The 25,443-nt window shown below is 36.2% G+C and overlaps 1 protein-coding gene across 1 annotated transcript in view; it reads right to left on the reverse strand.

The window, feature by feature from the left end:
* Positions 1-24,474, reverse strand: part of LOC106664048 — a 282,049-nt gene extending 257,575 nt beyond the window's left edge. Inside the window, exon 1 of the mRNA XM_024228371.1 lies at positions 24,314-24,474. The gene's annotated coding sequence lies outside the window, so the exon portion shown is untranslated. The remainder of the gene's footprint in view (positions 1-24,313) is intronic.
* Positions 24,475-25,443: the final 969 nt, after the last annotated feature.

Genomic DNA, 25,443 nt, shown 5'->3' on the forward strand with positions numbered 1-25,443 from the left:
CCCAATATGCTACATTTTTTAAAACGATTGAATTCAACATGGACGTGCACTTTTTACTATTACTCACTAAAAATCTTGTTGATTGCGGTAAAGAATATGGGTGAAAGGTTTTATCAAGACCTTAAAACTAGTGGAGCAAAGGTACCGAGGAAGATGAATCGTTAACGTGATGATAGATTATTGCTGGAATCTTAGAAAAGAATAATGGAACCATGTCAGCATAAATAAATTTTATTGAGAATTAAAATGCGCAAATCTTCGTATTTGATTTGTGTAAGCTTACCGGGTAAATCTAACGACAAAAAATGGTCGAATAAAATCGAAGTAAAGAAATATAAACTAATGTAAACATATGCTTATAAATCATGAGAGAGCGAAAGAGAGAGAGAGAGAGAGAGAGAGAGAGAGAGAGAGAGAGAGAGAGAGAGAGACATAAAGGGTGCACAAATATTTTATTTGGAGAAAAAAGTTTTTATTAACAACCCACATGCTGAGGAATGTACACTGACTGAAATTATAAGAAGAATAAATAAGTAAGTATAAATTTAATAAGATTAAACAATTATAACTAAATAAAGCGATAAGTAAAATTTAGCAAAAGAAATATCGCATAACATTTAACACATGTTATTACATGACAATAATATTGAACAGATAATAAATTGGTCGGTTACAAAATCAAGGTTGGGACGCTATTTTGGTTGGCTTGTACTAAATCGTTTGTTTCGCCCCACGCTCCGATGGAACAACATAACTTGATTTTGCATAATTTTATACCCCTCAAGAATGTGGCGTTCGTGATTTCGTGCAGCGCAGTTATTTTTACGTATCTACTAGAGCGTGTGGTAAGACGATGGCAACAGAATGCACATAATATTCATAGGCGAAACAGGCGAAAGTTTACACAACAACGTTAATCTGTTGTTCCATGGAAGCTCGATGAATGTATGTTCACATTTCGAACATTTTCAGAACCAGAACGAGTATTTTAGTCTTTCTACCCGACTATTTGCAAAATCATCATTCCTGTTTGGTGTTGCAATGTGGTGGCCGTGGTTTTCCTTCCTAGAGGGGAGCTTTGCTATTGCATAATTAAGGAGCAGGTGGTTGGTCACCACTTAAATGTAAACCTGGATCAGTCCCACCGGATCCTGCACAGACTTACTCGACCTTATTTCTCCCTTTTAAAATATTTCTGGCCTAGGCGGGGACCTTTAGTCCTTAAAAAGTCCCGAAATTAATATGATCTAGCTTTATATGAATTTCCGAATGTTGAATCGCTAACTAAAAAATCAATATATGTCAAATTTCCGATAGCTTATCCAGAAATTGTAGTATTTTCCTTATTTCTTGTCCGCAAGGCAGAGGCGAAGTTTCGCTAACCATGCATTCCCCTAAAGACCACAATTAATGTTTCGGCACGTCGTGGCAGTTTTAAGCTCATTAGAAATAACTTAAGTTAGTAAAATGGATTTATAAATCTTATAAACAATTTGTATTAAAAAATAGAATACTGTAATAATTTTTTTTAGCGCTCATAAAATCATTTTTAGCATTGGCTAGATTCAGTACTTTTATTTTAGTTAAAAACAAATACAGATAATTTATTCTTTACAGCCTAATCCTCAATGGAATATTCCTGTTTTTTAGCATCTTAATAATAGATCGACTCATTCCGTCCGATAAGCATTAAGAAAGAGGTAAACAGAAAATTTAAGTTTAAAATGCGATTTCCCATCATTAGCTGAATTCCGAACCGCAGAACAGACCATCAGACTAGATTACCCTCTCATTACACGCCATTAGATTTACCTTCACATTAACGGATCCAGCAAATCAGGTCCTAAAGAGCTAGTAGCAAAATCCAGCAGTTCTTATAGGCTATTGGTTTTCTACCAATTAGAATTTGTTAAATCCTTTAGAGATTCTTCTTATTGACATAAAGAGTATTGCCATAAATTTCGTACTAGTTTTGAATCCTCTAATCTTCAAGTTTAATCAGTTGAAGATATAAATTTGTTTTACTACTATATATTATTTTTTTTTTTTTTAACTGGGGCTTCCGAAATCTAGGTCATTTCAGCCCCCAACTAAGTCTATATTCTATTTACCCTTTCAAACACTACATTCATACAAATAAATACATTCATACACATAAATACATCCATACAGTACACTCATTCCGTTTGGTCGGTGGAGTACTTGATATTCCTCTACCGACCTATACTTAAACTAATCTAGTTTGGGGTCGATGGAGTACTTTTATAAATATTCCGCCACCGACCTCGAACACACACTCATACGCTCTCAACGTTCGAGGGGCGATGATGACGTTATATTTCAGCTTCACCCCGCGCCATTCACGCTAATAAATACATGCACTCAGACAAAACATATAGATACACAACACATTATGTACAATAAAAAAACCCAATTTCCCCTAAAAAGCGGAACAGGGGACCCAGAAACCCGCTCGAGTCTCACCAAAGACGACAGAGAAACACATGAAAAAACAACTGTAATCATCAACATGGATTATGGTCAAAATATGTTTTTTTTTTTTACAATATTCATAATTTATACTGTATACGAAAAAATACTGTAGTCGAGTGCAAATACCGATGAGAATGGTCGAACCAAAGAAAAAAGAAGACTTAGCTATTCTTTATAATATCAAAGAATAAGAAACCGATTTCAAAAGAAGAGTCAAATAATTTTTTTTTCGCTCTGAAAGAAATAATTTTTGATTGAACTTCCTTTCTAAATAAGGTAAAATCAAAATTTTTTAATAAAATTTCAGATTTAATTCGAATTAACAATTCTTTAAAAATCAATTGTTTGGTAGACTGGTTTTTAAAAAATCAACATAATGAAAGTAGGGAAGAGCAAAGAATCAGACAGTATACATAGTAACCGACAGATGAATTTTTATTAAATTCTTTTAGAAAACTGACACAAGAACTTAAAGAAAGTTGTTTACAAAACAGTGGATGGTATAAGAATAATGGTAAATAAACATAATCCGTTGAAAACCGGTAATATACATTTATACCCCTCCCGAATAATCGATAGTAAGAATGCTTGTATTCATGTAAAAAAGGAATCTCTATAATCTTTCACGTTCCTTTAACAAATATAAAGAAATTTGAATGGAGAAATAATATCTAAATTATCGTGTTCGGTCTTACTTCCACAAATCGTGTTTATCCGTCTGAAATTGTTTTTTTGTAACTTCAAGCAATACCGAATTCTCAACCCACTAAGCCTTATCTCTATAGTCGACGAAATGCTGTCAAAATTTGTAAAGTATGTCACTCACAATTTAGTGATAGTTCATCACAATTTAAGTGATATGATAGTCATATTATCATAATGTAACCACCCCCTGGTTTAGAGGCAGAAAGTCACTACATTCGGTTAGGAAGATTCAGAATGTACGAATAGTTATTATTAAACACAAATCTTTTATTGTTACTATAACTTCAGATGTCATATCAATTACAGCGCTAAAAAAATAGAAGAAAAATAAACCTTGATTATAAAACATTCAACACCTAATAAAAACAAAATGATTTCCTCTGCTATTAAACTATAAAACTAATGGAACTACAGCGTTAAAAAAAAAAATAGAAAAAAATAAACCTAGATTATAAAACATTCAACACCTAATAAAAACAAAATGATTTCCTCTGCTATTAAACTATAAAACTAATGGAACTACAAAATAAATTGAGATTAACAATTGAATAAAGTCCTGTGATATTAAAATGATAACAAAACTTATGAACTAATAAAAACAAATTAAAGCAAACAACGGTTTGAAAAGCCTGCAAATATTTACTAGTGTTAAGTGCCATTTTCATTTCAGATACCTAAATATATATACCTAAACGGGCGCACCTTATCATAGCTTCGCATACCACCTTACCCTGTGTTGTGGTTCCATATATTTTCCTACATTTTCCGCGACGGGGCCGTGACAGAAAGACAAATCGATTACGATACTGACAAAATAAGTCATACCTCTCTGAAGAAAACTTTATTACCTTTAGCAAACAGGTTAATAATAGTTTTGTTCTAAGATTCATAGATTCTTTCAAGATTTTACCTAGCAACTTATCATCGCTTGGAAAAAATTAACCTTCCTTAAAATAAGGTTCATTATTTTTAATGAAGATAGTTTAAGAATATTAAAAATGGGAGTATTTCCTTATGAATACCTAACGACTTGGGAAAAGTTAAATGAAAAGGAACCACTTAAAAAAATAGTGGTTTCATAGTACACTGAAAGCAAAATATATTTCAATTGAAGATTATAAACAAGCAAAAGAAATATGGATGACATTTGATTGCCAAACTATGTGTAACTTAAAAACTGATACCATACTTAGATATTTTTGAAAATTTTAGAAATGTGACCCCTCAAACGCGAAAATTAGATCCAGCCTATTAATTTACTACCCAGGCCACAGGTGGGATGCTATATTAAAATATACACATATAAAATTAGAACTCCTCAACATTTAACTGGTTGAGGGTTCGTTTATAGGAAGGGAAACGAGATTGTTGCCATCGCCTTCTAGCTTGATGTTCAAAAGGGAGCGGATAAGGTTTGGAAGATTGTCTCTAAGGGGAAAATTGTGTGTTCTAGAAGAAGATGAGGATTGTGCAATGTAATGGTGAACAGTATTGGTTAGGTTTGAAACAACATCATCTAAATCGTTGGCAGATTTCTTGTGAATGTTTAATTTTAAAAAGGAATTAATATTTCCTTAGAAAAGTTTCCGGTGAACTGTGCCTTGCAAAAGAGATTTTGTTAGTGCGGTGAGTGGAGTTCTGTTTAGTGTAAGGAGAACTGGAGAGTGATCGGAGCTAGGTCGTATAAGCACTGGATGGATGTGAAGGTGGATCTCACGCCAGACGCAAAAATGAAATCCTATAGGTCTGAGAGACAATAGGGGTAAAAAGGCCAATAGGAGGGTCGTTTGGAGAAATAAAGGATTCATTTTTTTGTTAATATTATGTTTTGGAGGAGGCGGCCAAGGGAATTCGCGACTCGGCTGCCCCATTGTGGGTGCTTAGCAATGAAATCTTCCACCTTCGTCCGAACGAGAGAAAGACAGATTTTAATTGGGTAAAATATAAGAGACCTGATGGTGTATAATATATTGCAGACAAAATAATGGATGCGAAAAAAAAGGTAGGGAGATCGAAATTACATGACGGTAATCAGTTGATTCCATGGAGTTTTCTGGCAAGGATTATGTACCACGTTGAGTTCGACGTCCATTAAATTCATACTCGTAACTTTTATATCCTGTTACATTGACTATATGTCTGCCAGATAAGTTTCTGTGATGAGTGTCTAGTTTTAAGTAGTACTCCAAGTTCTTGTTTTTGTGCCAATATTCCGTTTGATTTACTGAGCAGAACTGATAGTCGATTGGTGGGTACATTAATCATCGGAATCTCTTGGGGAGGAGTTCATCTCAGGAGTTACAAAGGTCGTAAGAAGGGCGATGAGGGGAGGGATCGATGATTTAAAATCACTAAGGAAATAAGAAAGATAGTGGGTAATATCTGTTAGGGATACATGTGTGTATGGGGCTATTGGTGGGTGCAGTGCAGGCGACATGTGCATAGCTGAGGTTATTTGTTGAGGTTTTCTTCCAGGCTGGTGCAACAGTAGTAGGAGCCGGGAAAGTACGTTTTGGGGGATTGGTGCAGTGCCTATATTCTGATAGGAATCCTGGAGGTCGTTCGATGTCATCGCTGGTTGTATGGTTGTTGCGTTTAAAGTTCCATTTGGTCCCTTTGTTTCCGAACCTCTTACAGTTCCTTATGAGTAGAACACCCCCTGTAGTTCTGTGAAAAAAGGAAGTGCTGTTTTCATCGGAGGATCGGATTTATAGCACTCTTATGATTTGATTGGATTTCTTCAGGTCTTGTTTTATTTCGTCGTTTGGCAAGGTTTGATGAAGACCTTTTATTACCAGTGGTAGTTGTAGTCGTTTGCATTCAGAAATTTGACCGTCATGCGGTATCTATCGCTGTCGCCGTAAGATAAAGTTATTTTATCAAAAACATCGTCTACACGAGGGTTTATATAACCTCGTTGTTGAAATGACCGCGTTAAAAAAAATCCATTTCATATTTATTCAGATTTAGTTTGGTTTTTTGCAGTCGTAGATATGTCGCTTTACTCTCTTATCTAGATATTGGGATGCAATTCCGATGTAATCCCACACCTTGAAGATGATCTCAATAAAGATCGAAACGTTGGCACGATAAAATATATATTTTTCTAAACATACGTCACACCAGACCGCATCTCACGTCCTTCAAATAATCATTAACTAACGGTCACTAAACACCACACATTTACTACAAATTTAACGTAATACGTTTATTTTGTTTGAAAATAATGACCAAGTGCCCCAACCAAACGAGGCGCTTCCTTTCTATTAAATTTGCTTGCGATAAGTAGAATCGGATTAGGACCTATTTTCGTATGGGACGGCATAGTGGTATAAAGATTTTTTACCTATGTCAAAGTTACACGAGGTTCCCTAAACATTTGATAAAAGATAATGTCAATTTACTTATTGTTTGCAAACAATATTTACTAAATACGAGAAGGTTCGTGTAAACTTGGATATGTCAATTAAGGAATTTTCCAATATTTGTCGGAAGTACTGGGACGATAACAATTACGGGTTTCTTGTGGATAATTAGGATTCTCCCTTGAAAAATGGCCGTTATAAGAAAGGTTTCAATATCTATATATTGCTTTGAAATAAATAATAAAAACCGTTCGATGGAAGAAAGAACGATGGAAAACAATTTACAAACGTTGACAGTATAATCGCGATTGGAAATAATGAAATTAGAGTTTGGTGTAGAACGATACATCGCTGCTCCGGGTCTGCACCGGAATTGACGTAGAAAGTTGCTTTGTAGAAATGTTCAAAATGCAAATTTGACACTTGTGGATGCTGACGATAGAAAACATTACAAAAATATTCTAACGCATAGAAACGCGCACAAAAACCGTTACAGAACAGCGGAGATGTTAATGTCTTCCGTTCGTACCCGAAATAGCCTGTGACATCCTCCTTGTTCAAACACACCCTCAGAAGACAAAAACAGTACTGCCTAATATTCCGCAACCCAAACACGGTTTCGGGCTGTTAGATTGCAATCACATAATAGAAAGGATAAAAAATTTATTGACTTCTCGAGAACCGAATAGTAAAGCGGTAATAGAATTAATAAAAAATAAACTTCAATTTATCTTAATATTTATCAATAATACTATAAAATATCCTAAATTAAGGTGATATTAATAATTTTTTCATTGGTATCTATTAAACAAACATGTCAAAGGTAAAACATCATCGATCCATGAGGAAAAAATTTCAAAAGGCGTAAAGTAATATTGAAGAGAATGGAAGTTTTATGGCAAGCGGACTTGATTGAGATGACACCTTCCAGTAAACAAAATAAAGGTTTCCCATATATATTGGTCGTGATTGATCGGTTTTCGAAATACTTTTGAGCCGGTGGAAGTAAAAAAGAAAATCGTGAAAGAAATAAGCGACTTGTTCAGAAAAATCTTGCAACAATGTTTTGGAAACTTGGGGCGTCGGTGGCCGCAACGGTTAAGGCGTTGACACGCTGTTAAGGAGCTCATCTCTGTAAGGTAAAGGTCCTGGGTTCGAATCCAGCGTCCTGCATTCGAACCTGACATACTTAGGAATGGGCTTTTTTCAAAAACATCGACATCCCGAGGGTTCATATAACATCGTAGTTGAAATAGATTCTTAAAAAAATATGTTTTGGAAACGATTTACTCTCCGAGGGACTTAAGAATGTGTCAAATCACTATCAATTACTTTATTATAAATATCAATTACTATTAATTATTATCAGTCGGATTGGCAACGGCAGCTGTAAAAACCGGCAAAATTGAAACCCATTCATTAGAAAATTGTAACTAAACGGATACAAACATTCAAGACTAGGGATCCGGTGAGGTTATCGAAATATAATGAACAATTTATTCAAAGTTACAGGGGGCACCCGTGGCCACGACGGTTTATGCTTGACACGGCGCTCATCACTAAGATAAAGATGATGGATAGGAAATAAATTGTCTTTTCCACAATAGGCATCTATTACGTCAGAAGCGTTTCAGTCTAATATAGACAATCTTCAGTAACTAAATTATAAATGGTACAAATAATTTACTAATTAATAATAGAGAATATACCAAAATGTTATAGAGATAATTAGAACGGCCTTAAAGCGTACCCATCATCTTTTTATCGAGTTCCACAAAATGAAGAAGGACACCATCCAAAAACTGTAAGGTAAAGTTCCGAGGTTCGAACGCAGTGCCGCTGGATAATTCAGACATACATATTCAAATGAGCTTTTTTCAATAACAAAATCCTAGTGAAAGGCTCGGATATGATACCACACACAATAGTTGCGGTGACATGAAAAATGCCAACATATAAAGCATTTTGATTATTTTAATCAGTTTGCGTGGAGCCGCCAACGAATGAACATGGTTCGAAGACACAAATTTAAAGGATAATCCGCCCTCCGTATAAAATCAATGGTTGTACAGTATCCACATTGTTGAAGAAAGCAAAAGTGCTATTAAGTACTTTTCCATCATGGACCCTAACAAAAGTTTACATTTCTGGAATAGATGGCTCGAAAAAATTCCTGGTTTTAGGAGTGTTTTTATGAGAGATACTCTGCCTAATACACCGTGCACGAATGTGCAATATTGAATTGTGATAAAAGTTCCGGTCAAGGCAATTATTTTAACACTGGTAAAGGAAAACTTCCTCCCCAGCTCGTAAGGTATTAGAAAAATGTCCGTGTAACTGTGAACAAAAGAGATATCAGATTCCCAATACTAACCTTTGCGGCCATTTTTGTATATTGTTTTTGTTAGACCTCTAAAATTAAACCTTCTACTAAAAAGAAAGTTTAGTATCTTATTGACTAATGTAGTTGGACTTCAAAAAAAGTGTTTGGATAACCTAGGGCCACTCCTTCATTAGGAAGTCAGCGAGAAAACACCTCCCATATCGAAAGAAAACGTTAAATTTTAAAAAAAGACATGTACATTTTTTTATCGAAATCACAATGGAAATGTTAAATATAGAGGAACGTCCTAGTTTCGATGAGATCATACAAAGTATTGAACTACATTCACATTATCCTTATGCATCTAAAAAATAACAACCTGGTGGTGAGATTAGAATCACAGCTCAACCCCAATACATTTACACTTTAACATGCAAAACTATTTCCTATTGTGAGGAAATTTCTTAAAAGAAAAAAGGGTGTACTAGCGAATAGTAAGTTAACTGAGAATGGCTTTGCTTTTTTTAATGAAATTCGGTACGAACTATGTGGAACTGAAATTGATAGATTAATCCAGGTATTAATTAAAGCTATCGTTATTAAGTATATCAAGCTTGACGGCATAAATGAAAATGCTGGATGGATCTCGCAAGAGTAAGTCCCTATGGTTAAATTCGGCAGAAGGAATTGAATTTTTATAGGTTGAATTCCATTACGATTGCTACTCCGTTTTGCTGAAGATCACCAAAAAGTTATTGTCAACGTGAAACAAGAGCTCTATTGATACGGTCCAGAGCAGATGAGAATTCTTACATTTCTACAGACATATCGGGAAAAAACGAAAATTGAATGGAGGAATCTGTCTTGGAAAATACCTTATCTCTATTTAAAGGAATATGAAAGACTTTTAATGTTGAGGCTTTTAAAAATAATGCTGAGAATCTGTGAGTTGTACGATTGCCATCTGTTTCCCACGACTCAAGGGACCGTTGTGGGCGGTCAAAACTTCAACTTAAATGGAAAAACCGCGTTTTGGCCTTTCAGACAACTTGTAAAAAATTTGGTGGGGGTGTCAAGGAAATTTGATCATTGCTGTTTGCCAAACGTAAAACTTTTCTTAAATTCTAAATCTTATCCATACGACGATTTAAACTTACATTTTTCAAATGACAAAGACTGAATGTTATGCATTATATTACATGCATAGAAACTTTCAAAAGAATTTCTTCACTGATCCATATCCATCGCCTCTACTTTCGTTATCTCAGAGACGAAGCTCCACTTACCGTAATCGATTGTGCCAAACATCCGAATCCATAAAAACTGGTCTGGTAGACGTGAGACTCGCGTTCAAAGGTAGTAAACCGTTTCCTTCTGATGTCCCCGCTTATTGTCTTATCTTATAATATCTTATCTTACGCTATATTATAATAAAATACAATTTCTCGACGAATATCTCCGTCAAATGTTATAAATTAAAGTACTCGTCGCATATCGGTTCATTCACTATCATGACTTAGAACAGAGGATGCGTATTTGGAATTCATTGCTTAAGACAACTCGGATTTGTAATTAAATATATTAATCTTTCTTGCTTACTCTAAACTTGTGTCGCCTCAACCAACCCCAATCCTATAAACACTATATGTATTTAGTAATCATAATTAACCGTATTAGTTATTTAAATTAAATCTAAGGTCTCGGTTGAGATGAAAAAGCTAGTGTCACGCGCGGCATTCGAACCTACCACCATTTAAGTATACCATGTAAATAGAAATGTTGATTAATTAGTAAAATGACAGCAAATGAAAAAACTACCCGAACTGTTCTGGTTACTTTAATTAATTATAATTATTACCTATGATCTTGGCTAGGATGAAGATGTGTCACAAGTGGGATTAGAACTCACGACCTTCGGCACGACCGCTGCTCTAACCACTTGAGCTTTCGTGACTTCGATCCACTCGGACACCAACTCATCATCTCAATTATGGCTACTAAATATATAGATGGATTAACATAGTTGCTCTCCCAACTTTCTGAATAGTTACGTAATAATCGTTAGGAGGTCCCAGGGCTATCTGCGCTTCAGTCGGCTTATTGGGTTGTAGGGGTGGGTAATGTTAGACATTCATCGGGTTAATGTGTTAGGATGTGACGATAGTTTATCATTGAATCTGGAAAACCTGTTGAGGATTAAGTTTTTAAAGAAGGGTATTTGGAGGTCATTGTTACTAGGGAGCATTCGCAGTTGTTCTGAGAAACCTGGATTTTTGGATTAGAAGGAATGTACTTTTTAGACGTTGGAAGGTGTAGCGGTGGCCAAGTTACAATCAGAATGTTCAAATCGGATTTAGTAGTGAATTATAAAGTGTTACTTGGTTTTTTGTTAATATATGTGATCTTGATAATAATTTGTATAGTAGTCCGAAATATCTGTTTAATTATTGTCGTCGAGATATAAGGCAAGGGAGAGTACAAAATCAGTTTTTGGGTAGGATTATTATATACATTGTATGATGAGTTTTGTTTCGGAGGTAAAAGTAAAGTGGGTGCATTTGCTTGCATTTAACTTAAGGTGCCAGAATTTGCATCACGTGGAGCTGCTTTGAAGTAATTGCTGGATCATAATCATAGCATAGCATAGCTTTGACTTCCGCAAAGGAAGCTGGGAGAATCGAGGTGTAATCGAGATATCTGAGGTAAGGAATGCCAAGGTAAGGGCACATGATTGGCCCGAGTACGCTGTGGCACTCCCGTTCCCAGATAGCAATATTCGGAGAAGTCCTATCCTTTGCGAACTCAGAAGAATTGTTCTGTTAAATAGGAGTGTACGATTAGGTAAATTGTATTTGGAAAGAAACGTTTTAATTTGTACAGGAGGCCCTCATGCCTCACGCGCTTATGTCACGACACGAAAGGCGTGAAACTTTCCTCTCAGGGGATGAGTATAGATGGTCCACAATGAGAAGCACCTGGTGAGTTGTGTAATGTTGAGAACGAAAGTCGAACTGGTGATCTGGGAGAAGGTTATGGGAGTTCAGTGTAGGGCTCAATCGTTTAAGAATGATCTTCTCAAATATCTTTAATAAGAGAGGAATTACGCTCATTAGGGGGTACGAAGTGGCTTTATGGATGCGTTTGCCGGATTTTGAGAAAAAGATGGTAGGAGTATTTCCAGAGCAAAGGCAAGTGAGTGGTGAGGGAGGATTTTCAAGGAGGATTCGGAACGGGGTCTACACAGACCTCTAAAGATGGTGAAAATGCTGTATATATATAAAAGACAGAACAACGACGAAACAGTGACCACGATAACGAAAAATGACCGCAGTATGGCATCTCACAATGGATTTAACTAAAATAAATTTAAATAATTCAGATTTAATGAGGAATTTCTATATTATATTAAATTTCAGTTGGTGAAATAATGTACAGTTGCATATGGTTGGGGTTCAGTTGTTTCGCGGAAATACGAGCAACCTGTATCGAGTTGCTCCTCAATTGTAGAGCTATTTTTAAGTTTTTTTTAACATAAGGTAGGATTCATATGCTAACATTTAAGGATTATCGGCTACGATTAGCCCTAAAAATGTAGTTGGCAGTATAAGCAGATTAATGATGCTTTCAAAGCATGCACTCAAAAAGCGAATATCCGAAAATATCCGCCGCCGATTATTTTAGGTACAGCAGGACCAAGTGGTTGATTTATTTTGTCCTTTAGAAAATTTAGTTCCCGTCCAATTTGTATACAGCGGTTCAGTGTCCTTGCCAAGGGGAAAATGTATAAATATCCGGTTTGCGAAGAAAGTCCGTTTCAAACCCCGTCCATACAATTTGGTAGACGGATTTATTGTATTTAAGTGATTGTCAACGGATATATTCTTTTTCAAGCGTGTAGTCAAATGTTACAAGTTCTTTTTGGGCATGATATGTTATTATGCTCATGAAATGTAGTCCTTTTGTTATGACTTTCTCCCTCTAGCAGCTTAAGTGCTATTGTAATAGAAAAATTAGTTCGAAGTTTGGAATGAGATTCCTCTAAAGAGAAAAATTTAGGTTCAACATTGATAATTAAAAAATGAAATTCTGGTAGATTTAATTTCCGTTTATACATGCAGTAATTGTTATGCATAACATCTTGCCACGTGGTGTGAATTTATTTATTTTTTATTTTTTACTTATAATTCGATGAAGCGAAGAAATGATATGTTTTGTGCATAGAAGGATAAAAATAAAAAGAAGCAATTTTTAAATTAAAGTCTGTAACCGGTCTAAAAACACATTTTGCTAAAAAGAATTTTCTAACTTAGTAAATGATTATTTATTTTTATATTTTGAAGTTATCTGAGCTGCTGACGAGTGGGGTCCGCAACCCCAACCACGTTTTTATATATAAATAGGAAAAGAAAATGCTACATACACCGAGTAACAAAGAGGTTTCCGCACAGTTGGCGAAAGTTGAAATGATGTTTTTGGTGCTCTGAAAGCCTTTGTTGCTATCTATGTACCCACATGTACACCACAGGGTTGACATTTGTTGAGTGCCTTTCGGAGTAGGGTTGTTTAGACTTGTGGTGTTTATCATGTGATTTGCACCATGTGAACCTCGGCCAATGTTGGCTTAAAAGCTCCGTTGTCATGTTTAGTAATATTTTTGGATTTTTTACGACCAAATAAATTAAACGTTTTTAATTATCAACGAATTGATCGGATTGCCTTCTCATATTGTCAACAAAACGTTTGCAGTCGTCAGAAGTTTTACTGTTGTAACACCGAGTAACACGACTGTGGAAGATACCACGACTGTCGAGAGAGGGGAGTAGAATAGCCCTTAAAGTGGGTGGTGTAAACAAACCCCGACAACTACAATCTCTTCAATGTGTTCAAACCGTCTAGAAATCGACTGTTTAAACATTGATGGCATAGATGTCAGCTATTGGTAATATTACGTCATACAATTTTTTTTGAATAATAATATCGTTAGTATAAAATTCGTGGTTCTTACTGTATAGTCTATTTATTATTATAATGAAATAGGCCGAAATAATAACCGAAGTAATTAAACGGGTTGGTCTTATGAAAAAGAATGATCAAATTTTAATATTGATAATTTAAAAAACCTCATGTCCAACTATTTTGGTGATACACAAACATTTACTTTTGGGCCGAAGCCCACGTATGTGTCTCGCATGTAGAAAAATGTTGCTGGATGTGTACTACCTGACTAAGTACACAACTCCTTCCCTCCATAGAGAGAGCGAGTAGGAATGCCACCCGATGTAAGCATCGTGCTTGACCACGTCAGCGAGTATCTGGATCCCCGGTTCCGATTTTTGAATGAAATAGAGTTGTTTTATTACATAGTGCTTATATAGTTGCCTCCATTAGTGTGTGTTGATAATGAATGTATTTGTTAGCCACGGGGTTGGAGTTATCATCAACATTCCTCTATCCCGCTATTCTCCAATATACTATAATAATGTAGTATAATAATAAATAGTTAAATTCACTATTGAAAAATGGCAAAAAGGAGGGAAATTCAAAAGGTGCGGTTGAGATGGGAAGTTGGTGTCCGAGTGGATCGAGGTCACGATAGCTCAAGTGGTAGAGCAGCGGCGTATCAAGCCGAAGATCGTGGGTTCGAATCTCGCTCGTGCCATTGACTTTTTTATCTCAACTAAAAACCTTAATTAATTGTAATAATAAATAGTAATAATATAGTATAGAATAACTAACCTAATGGAAGATTGATGGGTACTCAATACACTGCTATCTCTATCCTCCCACACTACACATTTACGCCAATATACATTCGCTCTGAACACAAACTAAGTTACACAATAATTTCAGCACAATATACAATAAAGCAACAATATTTTCTTTAAGGATCGAAATTCAGGTATTCCTTGCCATGCTCAAGCAGAATTCTCATATGGGGTGGCAGTCCTCCGCGAAGAAATTGCACTCTTCAATTAGGTGGGATACATTTGATTGACTCATTAAACTCTATTTTCTTTTTGTACGACAAAGCTGTACGAATTTATAGAGATTTATATTACTATTTACTTACAGATTTGTTACTATTAATAACAGATTTCATACCACTTGTACACGTGGATCGCTTAACTACTTGTTCAACCCGTTTTCTCGCAGCTCTATTCGAATTGCCTCAAATCTAGTAATTCATTTGTAATGATTTTCCGCTTTTGATTTGGTTTGACTTCTCATTAGAACTATCAGGCAATCGACCTGCCTGTGGACGAAATTACCCAGTGAAAGAATAATTAATACTAGGCAGCTTATTAGGAATTAGGCAACGCAGATGTAAGAGGTTAGCTCGTATTTGAGCAATGATGAAGAAAGGGAGAGAGATTGAGCACTTTAATAATGTTATATTCAGAAATGAAAGGGGTGTATTAACTCTGTGTGGAATGAGCGACCTACGAATGCCGGTCTAATTAGCGAAATATGATCACCGGGTTTGTCAAAGTGAGGTTCAACTATCCAACTGGCAACAAAGTAAACTACTGTAATAACAAAGCGAAATAATAACCTCAGACCGGAGTGAACTCGAAAGTGGAAGATATGACAAATATCAAATTAACATATTAAATAAGCAGGTACAATTATTCAAACAAAAAAAAATCGTTAAATTTAAAGATAAAATTTGGCAAGACGGCCGCTTTGTTTGAGCCGAGTGGTAGGGCGTACGACACGTATTTGCCACGCTAACGGTTTTAGGTTCGAATGCAGCTATAACCTAGCAAATTTTAATTGAGAATAATGATTTTTTGTAGATCGTGAGATGCGGTGTGGTGTGATGTAGGTTTGAGAAATACATTTTCTTTATCGTGCCAACGTTTTGATCTTTATTGAGATCATCTTCAGGGCTCAAAGTGTTTGTTTTCTGTGTAGTTGTGCCATTCTTGTGTGTCGTGTTGAGACTTTGAGCCCTGACGATGATCTCAATAAAAATCGAAACGTTGGCACGAAAAAGAAAATGTTTTTCTCAAACCTACGTCACATCACACCGCATCTCACGATCTCCAAATAATCATTAACTAAGGTCACTAAATACCAAATATTGAGAGTAACATGAAAAAATATTGAAAAGTGGAACACCACTGTCCGCGATTCCCAAAGTGTAGTTGGACTTTTGGCTTTATACATCAATTAATGTCTTAAGAGGAGTTAACGACCAATGTTATGCTCATAACATTCGATTTGGCTAATGGATTGAAGCATGACGACAGTTTATTGCGTAAAATCGCAAATTTGTTGTTAATTCTTATCTAGCAAGCAACTATGATTTTTAGCAGTAGCGAAATACTTTTACTTTATTTTACAGAGTAATAAGACTACCAAACTATTTCATACAAGTGTCATATGTACAAAGCGTAGAATTTTTATCATTTTTGTACTCCTGTGAAAGTGTACTTGAAACAGATAAATGGATGAACATCACCGTTATAAAAATTATACAAAATCATGAGAATATGAAAAATATATATACGTATTTTCAGAGAAATTTGAGAAAACAGAAAGCTAAAAAGAAAGAAAGAGATAGAAAGAGAGAGTGAGAGAGAGAGAGAGAGAAAGAGAGAGAGAGGTGAAACAAGAGATAATGAGAGAGAGAGAGAAAAGAAAGAAAGAGAAAAATAATAGATAGATATATGGATAGACAAACATAATTAGATAGTTGTTTGCAGTTGTGAGGAGCGGTCAAGAATGGGGTAGTTTACAAAAACACCTTTTTCATATTTTTGCCGACGTTTCTACCTTTATTCGGGTCATCTTCAGAGCATAAAGTGTCGTGCTATTCTTGTGGTGCCAAAAGAGGGGGAGAGAACGGTGAGAGAGAAATAAAATAAAAGAGAGTGAGAGAGAGAACGAGAGAGAGAGAGAGTGAGAGCGGGAGAGAAAGTGACTGGGTGAGAGAGACACAAAGGGAGAGAGAGAAAATAGGTACAACCTAATAATCCCTAAACGATATCTATTGCCCTATTGACTGTTGGTTGTGTATAGATCTGACACGTTATTTCTACATCAGCAAACCAGACAGGCTTCATTGATTATTGTACCTATCAAGTGTATGTTTCATCCAACAGGAGATAATTTATGGTTTCATTGAGTAACGAGAGAATATCCTATGACTATGAATCGATAATAATTCTACCTTTTTAAATAGTGCTGTTGCTTAATATTATTTATCACTTTCCTCAAAAATAGGTGGGATTTTCACTACCCTGATTAAATAATAAGTAGGGCCTAATGGCTACAAAATTACCTTACTAAAACATAGGTGATCTAAATTACCTCTATTTGACTTTATGTTATGCCATAATAGTACACTTGTTGGAACTGAATTTCAAATTCTCGCTGATATCTTATTTTGTGATTAAAAAGCAATAAACCCTTAAACCTCCCGGGCATGAGGGTAAACTGCGTCCACATATATTACATACTACCCCTACCTACACTTACACTGACATAAGCACATTAACAGTACACACTCGAGGGCTCCCGTCCCTAGGAAGATTCTTGAGACGAACTAAAAATCTCACGTCCTAGGATTGGCGACCCAGTACGTACATAACTCCGCCACACCTAACACTAGATGGTGTGAGGGCGGGGGACTTGGACGGTGTCTGGCCTCCGTTAGCATGTCCCCACCAATACTCAGGTCGATGCACGCGGCCAAGGGCCTCGGAACCCGAATTTAACAAACGCAAATTACCGTGCACAACACACCACGTAAACAACACACAGTTCTCATCTGTAGGTAGCGATCTCCCGTTCTTCTTGTGTGGTTACCGAAAAGAAACCTGTACCTGAGACTAATGTCGAGCCACCAGCACAGAAGAAAAGGATAGAAGAGAGAGAAGGACAAGAGAGGAAAAGAGGGAAAAAGCAACCATAAGGCGTCGCGTCACTGGGTTTCGAAATCATTGGGATTACTCCTCTTACTGAGACTTTTGTGACGCGATATTTCAACGTTGCAGAAAGGGATTTTGGGGCGCCGGGATGGAAAAACATGTATTGGTGTAATAGGAAAACGCAATGAAGAGAAGCTTACAAAATTAAAGACGCTTGCTGGACATGAGGTCGAGGATACCCATCATTATAGGTTGAATACCTCAAGAGGGGTAGTAATGTACCGTGACCTTATGAATAGTAGCGTCGATGACATCAAAGAAGGCCTAGAGGACCAGGGTGTTTTGGAGGTGAGGAGGATGGACGGACAAGTTGTCCCATCGGCGAGTCTGATCCTCACCTTTGATACGCCAAGATGCCCCGATGAAATAAAAGCTGCGTTATATAGAGTAAAGGTCCGACGATAAATCCCTAGCCACCAGTTATGCTACAGGTGCCAAAGATTTGGGCATATTTCCCCCCACAACCTCAGAGGCGATGGAGAAGCTACTTTGCCATCAGCCCCTCCCTATTCACACCAATAAATACATTCACTCTTACAAGACAGAGAAACGTACTCATACAAGACACATAACTTTATTTCTACATGCAATAAAAAAATCCCCAATTCCTTTAAAAAGCGAAACAGAGGACCTTCAAACTCGCTGCTGTGTCCGAGAACTCTTTTTAAATGTGGCGGCATGCCTACTCGCGCCCTGTAGGGAGCCAAGGCACGACACACTTCGACTATTTGGGACACATCGAGCAACCTTTCTCTGCATAACGGACACCTGCGGGGAGATTGGCCCACCAGCAAGCGCCCATGTGTCAACCGCGTATGGCCTATTCTTAATATGGTAAGAACTATTCCTCCTTTACGGTTCAGATCCTCGGAGGGCCATCTGCAGGTCGTGCACTTAACACGAAGGAGCCTCTCGGATGACCCTGCCCACTGACGCTGCCATTTATCCCTTATCATCATTTTTACAGCTCGTTTAGCGTCAGAGGGCCTGATCGCTATGGTCCGGTCGGGAGTGAGCGTTCCGGCTTTTGTCGACGCGTCCGCGCGTTCATTACCCTTCAGGCCGATGTGTTGTGTGATGTGTGTGTGCCCTCCAGACAACAACCACCGTTTTTCCGAGGCGCTCCAATGTAGGATATTATTAATAATTACAACAGGAGCTTGTAATGTTTGTTTAGATTTTAATTATTATTTTCTCATGTATTGTGTTTATTTGTTAGGATCAAAACGACAGAGTTTAATACGCCACTAATTGGGAAAATATCGTCATAAGATTACAATGTTGATTGCTGCAAAAATTCTTGTAAAACATTTTTATGAATTGAACTATTTAAACAACAAACTATTTAAACATTTTATTGGTCTAGGCCTCGTAAACCAGTTTTGAGACAGATATAATATTATTTCATTAAAATAAACTTCGAGATCTCCATTAAACCAGACTACTTACTGTCTCCAAAACGAGTAGAGAAAAGTTTTAACGAAACTACACTCTCAATGACGCAAAATGAGCCCATTTTGTATATGTATTCTATGTAATAAAATCAATTAAATAAAACAGAAATTTTTATCTAAAATCATGTAAAGAACGAAAAAAATCCCATCGAAGCTTTTGCTTATATCATTAATTCTCAAAAAAAAAAAAAAAAAAAAAAAACAAGTTTGAGATAAATTAAATTAATTTCTTGCCGAGAGGGATTTTTTTGTTGTTCCGTTAAGTGTGAGACGGTTACAGTAAACCGCATATGAAATGACAGCAAACTTGCTGCCATGACTGCGACTAATTTCAACTTTTGTTCCGTCACAGCTGTAAATGTTTTGCCGCTTAGTTGAATACACTACACCAAATCGACCTAAAGTAATATTTCTTTACGGATATTACAAATATGAAATTGTTTATCTTAGTATTTAATTAAATATAAGATTAATGTGTTGATTGACTTTTATATAAGTTTAATTTTTCATATACATGTACATACGCACACATATGTACAGAGTTGAGCTTAGTGCTTTTTGATTGGTGGGTGTTGTAGCCAATAGAACAATCTTAAAAGCTCAAAAAATTGTAAATTGGACCGACGTTCCGAGCTTTTATGGGCCCTGTTTTTAAGGCACAAAACGTTCCAAAAACATGAAATAATCACGAGCGACAGTTTTAAGAAGGCGTACACATTAAGAGAAGTACAGATTCTATCAATTAAGAGCATGATTGCGCTTTTAATCATATCATCATCATCAATTGTTACAATCCACCTATCTTTGTCGTCAAGTAGCATTAAAAAATATTGAGCCCCAACGAGTATAAACTGAAAGTAATATAACCTGTGGCACTTTTCCTTCAAGTCTTGTTTTTTGTTTTAAATATGTAAATCCACGGCATTGTTTTAAAAGATAGAAAATACTTCTCTAGGTGAACATAAAAATATAATTTGACATAGTGTTCAAATACTATAATTGCTGTAAATTTCCATTTTCTCTTATAAGAATAATCAACTCAGATGCTCCGGTTTTTCATATTTTCTGAACGTTTAGTACCAAAAACCACATCCATTAACCGTACATGGATATTGAGAAATTGTTTGTTTAATATTTATTTTGTGTGTGGTCACCGCTGAAATTAAATTCCAGGGGCTGTCAATAGCTAGATCACTTCAGCTCCCAACATATGCAATTTTTGAACTACGGCAAACTCACACTCTCATTAATTTTGAATGTTTTTCCTATTTAAATAACACTGACTGAAGTAGAATGGTGTAGTACTTGATATTCCTCAACCTTTACACATAGGCATAAATAATCATACTGAAAGTCTACGGGGTAGTAAATATTGCAAAATAGGCCCTCTCACACTAACCATTTCCTCTGATAAATACATTTACTTCAATCTGTTTCCTTCAAATAAATGGATCAAGAGAAACAAAGGGCTCGTTGCACCTCCGTTAATACCCGGGTTCACTGGAACGTCATTCATAATTTGAATCAAATTCAGAGAAGGAGCGTTTCACCGTCTGTACGGGACCACCATTCAACATTAAGTTGGTAGAGCTTATTGTCGTCTCTTTGTACGGTTATAGTTAGTGATTGTATTTATCATTGTTGACGTTGGTTGTTGTACCAGTTTCCATAGAATTTTCAGTATTTAGTACTCTTGTGTTTGTACTTATTTTTCGGATTATGTGGGTTTACCTCTAATTGATATTCCCAATTTAAAACATAGCATAAACAAATGTGTATTGATAAAACAAAATTACAAATGTTTATTATTATCATTACTAAAATCACTAATTTCGTAGTCCGCTTGACCAATTAATATATTACAATTAATTAAGGTTTTTTTAGTTGAGATAAAAACGTCAATGGCACGAGCGGGATTCGAACCCACAATCTTCGGCTAGATACGCCGCTGCTCTACCACTTGAGCCATCGTGCCCTCATCCACTCGGACACTAACTTCCCATCTCAACCCCACCTTTTGAATTTTCCCTCCTTTTTGCCATTTTTCAAATGTCGTGTAATCGGATTTGATTCTCGGCGACAAATGAAATGGCCACGGAGAGCTTTAGTGAAGTGTACTTCATGGTCCGCTTGGCCAATTAATATATTACAATTAATTAAGGTTTTTTTAGTTGAGATAAAAACGTCAATGGCACGAGCGGGATTCGAACCCACAATCTTCGTCTAGATACGCGGCTGCTCTACCACTTGAGCTATCGTGACCTCGATCCACTCGGACACCAACCTCCCATCTCAACCCCACCTTTTGAATTTTCCTTCCTTTTTGCCGTTTTTCAAATGTCGTGTAATCGGATTTGATTCTCGGCGACAAATGAAATGGCCACGGAGAGCTTTAGTGAAGTGTACTTCATTCTAAATCATTAAATTCACTAATTTCGTGGTCCGCTTGACCAATTAATATATTCCAATTAATTAAGGTTTTTTGTTGAGATAAAAAAGTCAATGGCACGAGCGGGATTTGAACCCACGATCTTTGGTTTGATACGCCGCTGCTCTACCACTTGTGCTGTCGTGACCTTGATCCACTCGGACACCAACTTCCTATCTCAACCCCACCTTTTGAAATTTCCCTCCTTTTTGCCATTTTTCAAATGTCGTGTAATCGGATTTGATTCTCGGCGACAAATGAAATGGCCACGGAGAGCTTTAGTGAAGTATACTTTATTTTAAATCATTAAATTCACTAATTTCGTGGTCCGCTTGACCAATTAATAATTCGATTAATAATTAATAGTTCGAATCCCGCTCGTGCCATTGACTTTCTATCTCAACTAACTAAACCTTAATTAATTGTAATTATTATTACTATTGTATATTATTGTATGTAATGAAGACCAACCCTCAACTGTATGTCTGAGACTGTAACATATTAAAATAAATTTAAAAAACACCATTCGATTCTAGTGCTTATTTTATGCCAGTTTTACTGAAAGGTAAATTTTGAAAGGATCACCCATTTCTGAGTTATGCCAGATTTTTTCCTTTGCAAGCAAACAGTAGGTTCTCACTTGTTTTGACCGAGTATGATATATTACATTTTGTTTTACCTTTCTTATCTAATGGAAAATATGTATTTTAAAATATCAATGTTTCGAAGTTCTTCTGTTTAAATGTCTAATGTCAATGACCTCTCCTATTTTAATTTCTGTTTTTATTATTTTCTCGAAGTTATTTCTCTTGAAATCATCTGGATTCTATCGCACAGTAATGTATACCAGATTATTCATTTCATATTATGCTTTCCAAAAAAATGTAGATAAGAACTGAGAAGAGAGATATGCTTATAGCTTTTGCTGGGCAGAAAGGAAGGTCTGCGTCTATTCTCTACAGGTTGCTTATGATGTCTTAATGGTTACCTTATCCTTTGGATTCAGCAAATTATATTTTGCTTTACTTTTCTCAGAGAGAGGTTTCCGGATAGGAGACACGCTGATCTTCGAATTATATTATATCAGAATTTGGGTCAGCCTGGGTCATTTATGGTAGCTGCACCGATCACGTCCGGTAGTAACGCCCGAAAACGGTGTTCCCTTCCGTTGAGGAAAATCCTCGCCTCTCAATTAGAGAGTGATGGTCTTCGGCTCTGTCGTTCTGGCGAATATTAAAAGTAAATAATTTTCGTGCTTATCTCTCACAAGGCATTCGGAAGGGAGATCCAACGAGTCGTTTGGATTTCATTTCACGAATCCTCAAATGGACATGGAAAGGGACCTGCTGAGCTGAATCCAAATTCTCACATATCGAGATTTTGAATGGGCACAACAATATTTTCTGGGCAACAGAAAATCCTGGTTGGAATATTCAAAATCGTTATCAAACAATCAATTCGACTAATACTTGGTGCGGATAGCTCGGCAACCAGCACGTTAGACCACATTTTTAGCGAACACTCAAGGGGGAACGGAATCAGTCAATCAGTTCCCTCCCTGTTCTCTTGAAGAGAATTCCGCTATCCACCAGCCACCAGGCGTATGTGGTTCCAACAAGACGGTTTTTTGTAAAAAGAGGTCTTTCTGAAAAAAGTAATATATGCTCGTTTTATATTATATATCGTATCGTAAATGCAACCCCATGATTCAATTTTGAGACGATACCTATCCTAAATTAACTAGCTAATGCTAATCGTTTTCGAAATAAACAGGGAGGTACATCTTGTTGTTGCAAAACGTATACCCCTCACTTGTCCTTGAAGTTGAACCAGGATCGTAGTTTGAACTCGGTACAAGACAAATTGAGAAACAACAATTTTTCATTTCGACTCGTTTCAGCACTGAACAGAGTTTAAACCAAGTTGGTAAACGGGCTCTAAAACTCGCCCCTCTGTAATAGCATAATTGTCATATCGAATAGCATTCCTACACGCTTTCTATATGGAGCCAAGGTTAAACGGTTTTATATTATTTACCATTTTAATGAAGACTTTATTTATCTTAATAGTGATGGGTTAAGGTTCATTGTGAATGACGAACTCTTTCCGAAATCCTACTGTGCTGTAAGTACTTTTTTGGAGAAAATAGGTTGATCATTTCATGTTATACCACTTAAAAGCCGCGTGACACTGCCATCACATTATTACAAAAATCCCACGTGTAAAACTGGTGAAGTCTTTCACCTTTCATGACAGGATAAATATTGTTTATTGTATTATTTATCATTTCAAATTATAAATGGATTGTAAATGGACGACATCTTGTGGATTAGGAAAATCTTATTATCCACATGTAATAACTTAACAAAGACTGTTTGGTGTTCCACGTTGCCAAACCTAAATAGACCCAATACACCAAAATGTTTGTATTATATTATTTAGGAATATCAGAAAATAGTATGTGGCTTCTTTGGCACAAAGATTTTTGTTTTATTGTACTGAACCAATTACTTCATGCCTACAAATGAAGGTGAACCTGTAACCCGGTGCACCGCTAGTGATTCGAAAAGTGGTGGAACAACTTACCTCGATTAACATTTATCACTTACCTTTACTGAGAAGGTCTTCGTCTTGTAGACCGAGAAATGAGCTCTGTTTTGCAAACCAACCTCCAACTGCAATGTTCTTCCATCTTTCTGTTATTCTGGAAGATGGCTCAGGCAAGGAAATTATCGAAGAACGATATTGAAGGGCCGTTGACGCGTAAACTGGAACAAATATTAAGTGATCATTAGTAACGCAAATAAAAATGAATCGTGTAAAAGAAAATAAAATGACTAAAATGATAGTATAAAAATTATTTAAGGGCAAAAAATTTGTAATCAACACTTAAACAATGTGGGATCACTGATATTGATGAAATTTGTTTGTTGATACTAATATTCTAAGTAATATGAATTTTTAATGTGGGTTTCTGATTTCTTCTGAAAAATTAGTTTATTGTAATATATTAGTCAGCTTTTTTAAATATGATAGGAAACCATATGCAGGATCGTATTAAATTAAATCAGATATACAAAATTTACAAAACCAAAAATATACTACCTGTAAAGTAAGTAAAAAATAATTTGTATTTTTTATTGTTCACTGAATATTTTTTAAATATAAGATATAGCTAAATAAAAAACCTTAATAAAACATTAAATTGAGTAAAACCTTTTTACCAAAAATGTTGTTATGGAAACGATGAAGAACATATTCGATTCATTACGGAGTATTTCCTTTTTTTGTGCCGATAACTCCTTGAATTCGGCGAGGGATCGATTTTATGATGTGAATGTTGGGCGCAACAGGTTTTTTTTTCTTTTTTTAGGAGGGTTCGCAACAGGAGAGGGCATATAAACTCTCGGGGTGCCATTTTTAAGTATATAGGGTTCGAATGCAAGGCCGCTGGATTCGAACCCGGGACCTTTACATTACAGTGATGTGCGCCGTGTCAACGCCTAAGCCGTTGCTGCTACCGACGCCCCCCAACAGCGCTATTCCTGCAAATTCTCTAGCATCACTAATCGAATTTTCACCCTCTTTGATAACTCGTTCCTAAGGTGTTTGATATGGATTAAGTTGGAACTACTTGCTGGCTACTGCAAACATTTAATTGAAGCCCAATAGCCTTACTTGTTGAAGCCGTTGCTTCATCTCAATAGCGGAAGAATGTGGGAATACATTCGAAACAATA

The sequence above is a fragment of the Cimex lectularius genome, unplaced genomic scaffold (assembly GCF_000648675.2).
Source record: "Cimex lectularius strain Harlan isolate CLEC.00 unplaced genomic scaffold, Clec_2.1 scaffold184, whole genome shotgun sequence".
Classification (NCBI taxonomy): domain Eukaryota; kingdom Metazoa; phylum Arthropoda; class Insecta; order Hemiptera; family Cimicidae; genus Cimex; species Cimex lectularius.